This window comes from Petaurus breviceps, unplaced genomic scaffold (genome assembly GCF_028583685.1).
Source record: "Petaurus breviceps papuanus isolate PSGF00001 unplaced genomic scaffold, PetGlider_PUasm1.0 98, whole genome shotgun sequence".
Classification (NCBI taxonomy): domain Eukaryota; kingdom Metazoa; phylum Chordata; class Mammalia; order Diprotodontia; family Petauridae; genus Petaurus; species Petaurus breviceps.
This window is the reverse complement of record NW_027187460.1, coordinates 4,437,579-4,449,430: the sequence shown is the minus strand read 5'-3', so window position 1 is coordinate 4,449,430 and position 11,852 is coordinate 4,437,579. Positions and strand designations below refer to the sequence as shown.

The following is an 11,852-nucleotide window of genomic DNA, read 5'->3' as shown; positions in this document are numbered from 1 at the left end:
TTCCTTCCTTCCTTCCTTCCTTCCTTCCTTCCTTCCTTCCTTCCCTCTATTCTCCTTTTTCTTCTCCTCTCTTTCTTCCTCCACTCCTTCCTTCCTCTCCCTCTGTCCACATAGGGAATCATACCCTTACCTGCAGGTGCTCTGCCCAAAGGAATATTAATTTTTATTGCTGAAACCTCACTAGTTATCTTGGGGCTTATGGACTAGATTTCTTTTTTGTGGATGGTGCCTTAAACCCAAATCATTCTGGCTCTTCATTGACTGGTCAACAATAGGTCCCAACTCAAGTCTCCCTTGGTCATTGTTTGGATTCTGATGGCTCAGTGAGTATAAATAGCAATTATTTCTTTTTTTGACCAGAAACCTTGAGTGTCTTCACTTCCCAAATTGATTTTTTTAACTAAGTAAAAGAGCCCATTCTTTGCCTCATTTTTTTACCTAGTGTTAATCACTGAATGGGTGTTGCCTCAGGTAAATTGAGTCCTGGGAAAGACCTTAGCTTAAGAAGACCAAGGTCTCCCTCTGCATCTGGGACCATTTGCAATTGTCCTGATCTGTATTTTGTCACTGGACTCAGATGGAGAAGAGAGTGAGGCTGGTGATTTTACTCAGCCCTTCCTCACATAAGCCTAATTCACTTGCATATCATGACATCTTCTTCCTGATGTTATGGTCCTCTTCAAAAACAAAGAACAAGTAACAGCAACAATAGCTCTAGCATGGTGTCTAGCACTGCAGCTAGGTGGCTGAGTGAATTGAGCAGTGGGCCTGAAGTCAGAAAATCAGAATTCAAACATGGGCTGAGATGCTTTACTAGCTGTGTGACCCTGGGCAAGTCACTTAACCTCTGTCTGCCTCAGTTTCCGTAACTGTAAAAGGGGGATCATAACAGCACCTACCTCTCAGGGTTATTGTGAGGATCATATGAGAAAACACTTGGTTCAGTGCCTGGAACATAGTAGGTACTTCATAAATGCTTCTTCCCCTTCCTTCCATGATACAAAGCAGGTTGACAGCCCCTGACCTCAAGAGAAGCATCATCGCTCAGCAAGTTGGGAGTCAGGAGGCCCAGGGTTCCCCCGCCCCTCACTTCTTTTCTCTCTAACATTTTTTGGTTAACAAACCTCTGTCCTCACAAGAACCTCACACGGTGTCTGGGGAAGCAAATTGTGCAGAATTCTAGAGTCTTGTTAGTGCTCAAAGGGAGCTCCGAGAATGTCTAGCCCAGCTCTTTCCTTTCACAGGGAAGGAAGGAGGCTGCCTCAGCTCACACAGCCATCAGTGGCATAGCCAGCTCTGTCACTTGCTCCGCTGGGGCTCTTTGTGCCAGCCATGCCAGAGGTCCCGGCCGACAGCCCCCAAGGTTTGTGGACTCCCACCTGCTGCTTTTTACAGCTCTGATCTCAGTCATTTGCTGTCCACCTCCCATCACCCTGTTGCCCTTACCTTATAGGCAGTGTCTGGAGTTTTTTACCCTGGACCAGGAAGGGTGACGAGGGGAAGGGGGGGTGCCTTAATTTACTGCTGCCTGCCCCCTCTCCTGTCTGCTTTGGCCTCCAGAGCTCCCTTGCTCTGTTTTTTCCTCCCAGCAAGCCTGCTTGCAGATGCCTGCCTCTAAATATAGAAAACAGGTGTGGGTGAGCAGCGAGGGGCCCGGTGTTTATCAGCGGGGCCTTCGCCGTCTCCTGCTTTCAAAACAAGCCCGTCCGAGCCACCCCATCCTAATGGGGAAGACTAGGGCCTGGCCACGTGATGCCTGCACGGCTCTATAAATAGCCTCGGAAATATGTTGCTCGGGCTATTGAATATCCCCGGAGAGCCGTGGGATCCGTCCCTGCTCGGGTTCCTGCTTCCTGCAGGAAGCTTCTGGGAGGATGGGAGTTGTTTACCACCTCAGGCAATAGCAGCCCCGAAGTGTGCACCAGCGTGGTGGGTGCCGCTCAGGGCTGCAGAGGGAATCTGGCCAGGGTCGAGGGGGGCTAGGCCAGGCCACAGGCTCTCAGCAACAGCTGGCCTCGGCAGCTGGAGAGGGATGGAGATGACTCTTGGCCCCTTATTCTCAGGATTGGGTAAGCTGGGAATGGTGAAATCCTGTGCTGGAATACCTGAGCCCTTCTGGGTTGGGCGGGGGAGGGCCATCCATGGGATGGAGGTTCCCAGTGTTCCCTCCCTTCTGAGAGCATGAGAGTGGGGAGCTGGAATCAATCAGCAAGATAGAGAAGCGGTAGAAAGATTAATGGGTCTAAAATCAGAAACCCTGAGTTCATATTCTGATTCTGCTTCTCCCCAATTGCTTGTCCTTGGGCAGGTCATTAACCTGTCTGGGCTTCAGTTTTCTTCTATCTATAAAATGATTCTTAAAAGACCCTTCCAGCTCCTTAGTCATGTAGTCCTGGCTAGAATGTCTGAACCCTTCCTCTCCTTCCTCCCTGGATTTTGAGGCAGCAGCAAAATCAGCTGAGAGCAACAGGGTCCCCTGGCTGAGTTCTGAGACAGGGAAGGGGGAGTAAAAGGAGACACAGGGAATAAGGATGAGGGGGAGAGAAGCAGTCCCTAAGTGCATCGTGGAACACCCATGGTCATGGGGATGGAGCAGAGAGCAAGGGGCTGAGGTCTGGTTTAGAGGGTCTCACTGACCTGGACCTCTAGATTGGATGGGGATTCATGAACTGAGAACATCACATGGGCACTTTGCTGAATGGAGAAAAGAAAGAGAGAAAGAAAAAGAAAAAAAAAACCTAGTGGAGCTGAACAGGACTGTTAAGTTGCCTTCCAGCATGTGTGATGGGTCCAGAACCCTGGATAATTCAAAGCAGCAGATAGTTCAAAAATTGTTACCTTTTGTCTAGGAAAACACATTAAGATCTTCTGCTCTGTCCTTTCTGCAGCTGACTGTCTTGTTGCTGTTATTTTTTGCATGTTTTCAGAACATACGTGTCCTTCCTGGGTCTGTGGCAGTTGAGTCACGGAAGCAGGTACCCACACCCGTACTAGGTTCAGGGCAACCTGACTCTAGGACTTGCTGTGTGTGTCTTAGTGGATAGAGGGCTGGGCTGCGCAGAGTCAGGAGACCTGTCACCTCTGACAGGATGTAAAACTATAGGCAAGTTGCTTAACCTCTGCTTTTTCGTCTATAAAGTAAGAATAATGACAGTAATTGCACCAAAATCCTCACACTTGTGAGGATCAGATGAAATGGATGGAATAAGCATTTATTAATCATCTACTGTGTGTTAGGCACAGTACTAAGCACTTAAATGTAATCTCGGTTGATCCACACAACTCTGGGAGATAACCATTTGACAGATGAGGAAACTGAGGCAAATAGAGGTTAAGTGACTTGCCCGGGATCACACAGTTAGTAAGTGTCTGAGGCTGGATTTGAACTCTGGTCTTCCTGACTCCAGACCTAGTGCTCTATTCACTGAGCCACATACCTACCTATAGACTATGTAAGATTGGTTTGCAAATATCTGATGAGATAACCCTTGTAAAATATTTTGCAAAGTTTAAAATACTATACAAATAGGAGTTGTTATTATGATGAGACAAATAAATAGGAACAGCTTCTGTGTAATAGGCAGTTTATAACTTGTTGATTTTATTTGCAATGTAGTAAGCACCCTGAATTTTAGAGCCAGGAGACCTGAGTTTGTATCTCAGTGCCCATACTTAACTCTGCTGCATCTGTTGGGGCCTCAGTTTCCTTATCTCTGAAATGGGCATGATAAAACTCATACTGTCTATTTGCCCAAGGTTGTTTGATGAAAACCCTTCCTAAGTGCTTGGCACGTTTGTGAGCGCTAAACAAATGCTTGTCAACTGACTAAATCTTAAGTTGTTATAGAGATAGGGAGTTTTATTATTTGTGGGGTAGGCTCTGTGGAAGATAGAATGAAGGCAAGCTGCCTGGGATGACTGTGTGCTGAAGGAATGTATGAAATGGATGTTGCTGTCTGATGCTGCCTTCAGAGTGAATCCTTATTCATTTATCCTCATTCTATACTTTGGCAAGCTGAAGCCTGAGCTGATGTGTTAGAGAACCATCTAAATAATAGCTGATTGTGTTGAACTGGTAGCCACTGATTTGGGGTGAATTTGAAGGAATGAACCTAGGATTAGTGGGGTTACATAATCATCTCTTATCATTGTGGGGAGGGGGCTAGCCTGGTATAATTGACCTCCCATGGGTTAGCCTGGGATAGCGCATCTTGTTGAATAAAGTTTTCTGTGGTTATCCAGGAGTGATGGTCCTCATAAGGATTCCCCTATGGGGAAAGACCTCAGAGGGGCTGGTATGAGGGAAAATCCCTCTTGTCATCAGCATATGTTGTACTTGATGAGAGAGTGACAGGGCCCAGCTATTCTATTAGAGAACCCAGTGTGGCCCGAGCATCATAAGGCCATGCTGCCTGACACCCTTGGACTCTCCCGTGAGGCTTTTCTTGGTTGAGATCCCCTCTGCTCCTTGGTCTGCTGCTCTGCCTGGTGTCCCTAGCCAGGGCTGGCTGGTGATAGTGGACCAAGGCTCATGTGGAAAAGGCCAAACGTGCTTCCTATTTTGGAAACTGAAATTCTGCCTGAGTCAGGAACTCTGCTGGCCTCCCTGCCCATCTCTACCCTGAGAGCAGGGATATTTGACAGGGCAGGTCTCCAGGGAGATGCCCTTTGTGGTCCAGGAAGGGGTGAATGTATGGTTGTAATCATAATAAAAAGATTATAACAATTATTATTATAATTATGGCTCACCATTCTATAGCTCTTACGGCTAATAAAGTCCTCACTACAATCTGTAGACCTAGGTTGTATAAGTATTATTATCCCCATTTTGCTGATGAGGAAACAGGGAGGTGAGAGGCACTGTGGCCTAATGGGAAAATACCTGCTTTTGAAGTCAGGTTCTGGGTTCATATGCTGCCTTTGCTGCTTATGGTGGTTCCAGAGCTTAATAGAGTCATGAGCTTCTATGAATACTGAACCTTACTAGGTGTCAGGGAGAGAGACTGGATGATGTTGAGGGCTCTTTCTGATTTTTGTTATGATCCTGTGAAGCCTGGCTTAATACTGGCTGTCCAGGTCACGCAGTTAACTGTCAGAATTGAAGGTCAAACCCATCTCCTAACTTCAGAACCAGTTCTCTGTCTCCTCTGCCGCCTGTTTACAAGGCTCATACACCCATGTGCCTGTGTTCCATAGCTGAATGAAGCAGCTACTTACTATATGCAAGGCCCTGTACTTAGGGATGATGTCACTAGGGATGATGCCTACCCCTAAGGTGTTTGCATTGCAGATAAATAAATAAGAATAATGAAAGAGAGGGAGGGAGGGAGGAAAGGAGGGAGAGAGAGGGAAAGGGGGAGGGAGAGGGAGAGGGAGAGAGAGAGAAGGAGGAGGAGGAGGAAGAGGAAGGAAGGAGGAGAGATGAGAGAGGGTAGGAGAGACAATTAAAGAGGAGAGGAGAAGAGGGAGAGGAGAGAAAGGAGGAAAGAGGAGAGATGAATAGCTGGGGACAGAGGGGAAGATCAAGGAAGGCTCCACTGTGGAGGTGACACTGAGTTGAGCCTTAAAGGAAGACAAGATTTCTTTGGAGGTAAAGATGAGGAAAGGCTTGTGCAAATGTATAGGAGGTAAATGTGGAGGATCGAGGTTGGGAGTTTTCAAAAGTGAGTCACTAGCAGTCCATATTCAGGAATTCTAGGAATTTAGGAATCCAATCACATTAGAGCTGGATATGTAGATTTTACAATTATCTGCATAGAGATGGTACTTGAACTCCTAAGAGCTTTGACCTTTCCTTCCCTGTAGAGCTGTGAGGAGACTTGACTCAAGTTTCATCCATAACTATTTTTCCCACTAGATTATATGCCGCTCTCTCCTTTTACATCCAGAGGCAGTTATTTCCCTGGTCCTCAGGTCCTGATCCCAATTTAATGTAGAGGTACCTACACACTGTAGGTATCAACCCTGCATGGTTGTATTCTAGTGTAGTGCACTTCATCCCTCTGCATCGCCTCTCACTGTGGTGAATAGGACATTGATTGTGCATTCCTGATAGGATCAAGCCACTGGTCCTCTTTCAAGGCCCTCTACCTTGAATGAGGCCCATCTGGCCTTCTTCTTCTTCTGACCTCATTTCCCTTTCTCCACCAGTTCTTAGCTCCTACCAAATCTGCTCGTGGATCTTTTTATATGGACAAAAGCAAGTCAGTTCATTTCTCTGGCATCAGTAAAATAAAGGGATTGGCCTACATGCCCTCTAAGAGCCCTTCCAACCTGGGTCTTCCATATTCTAAGGGTCCTTCGAACCTTGCCATTCCATGTTCTAAGTGCCCTTTTCACTCTGACATTCTGTATTCTAAGGGTCCTTCCATCTTTAAGCTCCCGTTTCTGTTCACTAATTAGTCTTTGGACACAGCACACTTATCCATTCTCTGCCTTTGCTCAACAATCACACTGTTATAATTTAACCTTCTGGGAATGTTATTAGCATTCGTCCCAGTGCTTCAGACATAGAGGAGGCTGCAGGACTTTGGGGGATTCAGACGAGAAATGTCAGGCATTTCTGCGGTAATTCTGGTCCACTCATGTATCTGAGAATGGGAGTTCAAAATGGAAGATTTTCAGAGGAGGATGAGGCCTCAGAGGTCATCTAGTCCTAATGCTAAGTCTGTAGGCTCAAGTCTGACCTGTGATCCTGGCCCCTGGATGAGCCTCCTCAACCCACCCAAGGTTTTCTCTTGGTAAGTAGGTGAGTAAATTTGCCTGGTTCAGAGCCTACAACCTGCTGATGTCAGAGTCATCATCTCAGTTTGAGGACAAAGATCCTTTACTGATTTTAATGAATCAGAAATCAGAAGGTCAGAGCTGAAAGGGTCCTTAGGACATAAGAACACAATTACAGAGCAGGAAGGGACCTCCTCAGAGACCATCCTAATTCATTTCCCTCATTTTGCAAGGGAACAAACTGTGGCCCAGACAGGGGAAGTGATTTGTCTGAGGTCATACAGGGAGTTTTTGGTAGTGCTAAGACTGGCTAGAATCCAGGTCTCCTGGATTTCTAGCAAAGGACTTTTTTTTTTTACCTCAATGAACTTTTGACAGCAATTGTTCACATAGAGCTGTTTAAAGATTGCAAAGATATTATCTGATCTGGTTCATATTAACCCTGTGAGGTAGGTGATGTTATCACCCCCATTTCACAGAAGAGGAGCTTGAGGCTCAGAGAAGAGGTGACAGGCAGAGTCACATAGAAAGGAAATATCAGAGGGAGGATTTGACCCCAGGTCTTGTGTCTGCCGCTGCATGTGGTCAGTCCAGACTACCAGAGAGTCAGACCTCTGTGCATTCTTCATGACCCTGACACCTGGTCTCTGGGACTTCCTTGCCTTGACAAGTCTTGTTTCTGTGCCCACTTTCCTCACTGGTCTTTCAGTTTTCAGGGATATCCTTCCTCTTCCCACCCCAGGGACCTTGTGTCCAACTGACATCAAGCAGAACATTGCAGTGAGGTCTGTAGCACATTCAGGTGCCTAGAGAAATATTGAAGTTCCTTTTCCTTTTGGAAGTTGTTGAGAGAAGGGGTAGAGGGGGCAGCTGTAGGACCATCCTGCCATGGGGCTCAAGTGATTTCCTACCAGGCTGGGATTCACCTTATTTATACCCAAGAGGCTTAATTTTGTAGCCTTACAATGCAGGGGAACTGAATGGTTGGGATCAGAATCCTGAATCATAGAATTTCAATTTTCAGAGTGGGAAGGGACCTCTTGGGTGAGCTAATCCAACCCTACAAGACCTGGAATCTCCTCTATAGACCTGCTGACAAATGGTCATTGAGCTTACTGCTTGAAGACCTCCAGGAAAGGCGAGTTTATTCCCTCAAGGGGGTAGTAATTGCACTTTTCTTTCATCCAGGCCACTGCATTTTTTATTAGCCTTATTGTTAGCTCTTTATGCTGAACCAAAATCTTCCTTTCTCGAACTTCCTCAGATTGCTCTTAGTTCTGCCCGCTCAGACCAAGCAGAAGGTGGTTAATTCCTCTTCCCTAGACAGTTCTTCAGATAATTGAAACCAGCTTTCCTGGCATGGACCCTGTCACCTCAATCTTTGCTTCTCAAGGCTAAACAAATTCAGTTCCTCCTGTCAATCCCCATATGATGTGATCTCTAGTCCTCTCTCACCATCCTGGTCATCCTGCTCTGGACACATTATAATTTCTCAATGTCCTTCCTAAAATGTGGCACCCAGAATAGAAGATGATCCCCTAGACACAGTGTGACCAGGGCACAATGCTGCAGAAATGTCAGCTTCATCATTCTGGACTCTAGCCTCCCAAATTACCTTGCGGTTAGTTCCTTGGCATGGTTTGTATTTATTCTCTTTATATTTATGCTATCCATGCTTATGAAATACTTATCTCTCATATTAGAATGTAAATTCTTTGTTTTATTTCTTGTATTTGTATCTCTAGTGCCTATCACAGTGTCTAGTATACAGGAGGCACTTAATAAATGCTTGATTAATGTGACCCTATGCCATGTTCATTTTTCAGGCTATTGACTCATCGAGCTTGAAGTCCACCAGACCCTCTGATCTTTTTCTCTTACCCAGGACACCTTTCTTCATTTTCATCTTTGTGCCGCTGATACTGTAGACCCAGGCACAGGATTTTACATTTATCTATCCCTACACAATTCATCCTGCTGGACTCAGACCAGAGTTTGTTTTTGCGCTCTGATGATACCATGCCCAGTTGGCCATGTGCTAGGGTCATCAGGATTGCTGACAATCTTATCACATCTGACATCTATGCCTTCATCTAAGTCTTTGTTTTTTTTTTTTTAAAGCTGCAGATTTCTTTTGGATATAAGGAAAGATTCCCTAACAATTAGATTTGTCCAGAAGTGGAAAAGGCTGCTTCAGGAGGTAGTAGGTAGGCTCCAGATGATTGAATGACTCCTTGTCTGAAATGTTGTAGAGAAGATTCCTGTGTTTCTGGAAGATTCCTTCCAGTTCTGAGCTTCTCTGATCCTCTAATATGGAACAGAACAGAAGGAGGGAAGGAGCCTTAGGGTACTCCACTAAAGACTTGTTGATTCCCTCAGTGTTCCATTAATACTGCTCTTTAGGTCCATTTTAAAATGTTTATTTATTCATTCATTTATCTATCTATATCTATTTATTTTTGGAGGGGGGAGGTCAGGGCAATTGGGGTTAAGTGACTTTCCCAAGGTCACATGGCTAGTGAGTGTTAAGTATCTGAGGCGGGATTTGAACTCAAGTCCTCCTCACTCACAGGGCTGGTGCTCTATTCACTGTGCCACCTAGCTGCCCCATGGGTCCATTTATATAAATATTTCTAGAAACCTAACTGTGTTGTCATCTAATACACATTTCTACGTCTTCATGAGGATGTATATCAGAGATTTTGTCAGCTGCTTTATGAAATCCAGTTACGTTAGGTCCACATCAATCCTATTATCTATTAGTAACTCTGTGCAAGAAAGAGGAAATGAGGAACCCCTCCTTCTCTCCCTAAAACATTTGCCCTCACTGAGGCTTGCGGATGGTGTTTGGCCAGTCTTCCACCAGCTGACATTGTTTTGTCTGAGGTTAGGTACATTGTTTTTCTTGATCAAATACTCTATTTATATAAATGCTGGCCATCTCCACTTCCTTCTTCATAAGGGCTATAATTCAAATCACGGCAATCAAATAGCAGTTATTAGGAAGTTGTCTTATGCTGGGCACTATGCTAGCTACTGAGCATCCAGAGATAAAAAATGAAGTCGTCCCAACTTTGAGTTCAGCAGACATGTTTTAAGCACCATTTGTTTGCTTACCAGGCTAGGCACAATCCAAGGTTTTCATAAGATTCTCTCCCTACCCTTATGGAGTTTGCAGTGTGATAGGGGTCTAAGTAATTTACATAAATGAATATGGTGCAAATAAATTCACAAGAATTTATTAAACCACAACTTGGTGTTAGGCTCTGGGGATTCAGAGACTAAATAAAAAACAGTCATGTTAAGCCCTCCACAGGCTCACATTCTCATAGGGCTGATGAAGAGGGGTAGGGATTGCCAGGGCAGGGTGCAACCCAAACACCTATAAGCAAAACTAAAATATAGACAAGGTAGATTTACAAGGTAATTTCATGGGTGTAGGCAGAGGTGAAAGTAGAATGGCATTAGGAACTAGGTCTTAATAAGGGATTTGTTAATAAAAGGATTTGATCTGTGAAGTTTGGATTCTGTCAAAAGGCTGCAGTTTAGGATCTAGTGGACCACATGTGACCTCGAGGCTGCAGGTTCCCTGACCCTGAGCTGAGAGGATCAGTACTTTGAAGGCAACCAGGAATCCTAAGGGCAAAAGGTGAACCAGGTAAAACCTATGAGAAATCAGAAGGAGAAATCTCTTTCTCATTTTAGGATGAGATTGACACTGGGGGTGGGGTGGGGTGGGGGACGACCTGTGTTTTGGGTTAAATTCTGAATTTTGAGGTCATGGGAAATACAGTGGAAGAAATCAATTTTCTTCTCCCCTCTAAACACTACTTAGATGTGGATAGTGGGGCAGAAGATGTTATTTATCCAAGTAATTAAGTCCTGATGTGGATATCCAATCTTCACTAAGAAGCCTTCCTAGTAGGCCATGTGAAGGCCCCTGCCTTTGACTTCACTCATAGCTTTCCAGGATATCAGTGCCTCCCCTGGGAGTCACTCATGGGATTACTTTGTTATCTTAGCCTTTTGCAATTCTTCTCACTTGTCAGGTTCATCTTGGACTTGGCACCTTTCTTGAAGCTGTCTTGATTCTCTCATCCTCTCTAATCCCTTCTCCAGTCTGGAATATTGTTCTTTTTTCTACCGCTCCACAGCCCACTGATTCTTCCAGGTTCCACTCAGGTTTCTGCTTCTTCCAGAAAGCCCTCCCTGGCTACCAGGAACAATGAGTCGAAGTTACAGAGAGCATATTTTGGCTGAACTAGAGACATCCAAAAGTAGGCAGCCTTGGGAAATAGAACATTTTTCCAACTTAGGGGCTCTTCAGGTGTAGCCTGAAGTAGATGCTTTTAGGGAATGTGGTGGGGGAGGGGGTTCCTGTTGAGGTTTGGGTTAGACTAGATGTTCCCTGATCTTCCTTCCCATGCTGAGATGCTCTAGAACAGTAGTTTTCAAGTGTGGTCTGTAGATCCCTGGGGCATCCCATAGACCCTTTCAGGGAAATAGGAGGTCAAAACTATATTTTTCTCCTTCTTCTTTCTCTCCCTCTTCCTCATCTCCCCCTCCATTCCGCTCTCTCTCCTCCTCCTCCTCTTCCTTCTTCATCATCATTGGTTTTAATTTCTAAAAAAGTAAATATTCATACTGTTTCCCCAATAATAAGACACTGTCTTATTATTTTTTTGGACAGAAAAACACCAGAGGGCTTATTTTCAGGGGAGGGCTTATTTTCAGGGGAGGGCTTATTTCAATGAACATTGACAGCAATTTTAATGAACAGGTAAATGTGAACAAAAAAATGTACCTTTATTCAATAAGCAAATCACTGGGGAAGAACAGGATGACGCGCTCACTGCTGCAGCTCTGATTGGATGCATCTCGGAGTGTGGCATGCGTTTCACCGGGGGGGGGGGGACGGTGCATACAGAGGGTACCGTAATGTAGCGTGTAGCACAGGGGATCACCTTCACTACAGTAGCAATCTCAATAGGGCTTATTTTCGGGGAAGGGCTTATTTTAGAGGAATCTTACACAGTAAAGGGAGGGCTTATTTTCGGGATAGGTCTTATTATCGGGGAAACACGGTAGCTATAACCCACATAAAAGCTCTCTGGGGGAGGGTCCTCAAT

General features: G+C 45.2%; 1 protein-coding gene and 1 long non-coding RNA gene across 3 annotated transcripts in view; one reads left to right on the top strand and one right to left on the bottom strand.

Annotated features, from left to right (window-relative positions):
* Positions 1-2,069, bottom strand: part of LOC138156135 (uncharacterized) — a 3,228-nt gene extending 1,159 nt beyond the window's left edge. The window contains exons 1-2 of one of the 2 annotated variants that reach the window (XR_011167076.1): positions 1,447-2,069; positions 900-1,024 (exon numbers count right to left, since the gene is read on the bottom strand). This is a non-coding gene — a long non-coding RNA (uncharacterized lncRNA). The remainder of the gene's footprint in view (positions 1-899; positions 1,025-1,446) is intronic. The other variant, XR_011167077.1, reaches the window with a different exon arrangement.
* The window catches only part of PTP4A3 (protein tyrosine phosphatase 4A3), a 153,029-nt gene that overhangs the window by 98,845 nt on the left and 42,332 nt on the right, over positions 1-11,852 (top strand). The gene's annotated exons all lie outside the window — the stretch shown is intronic.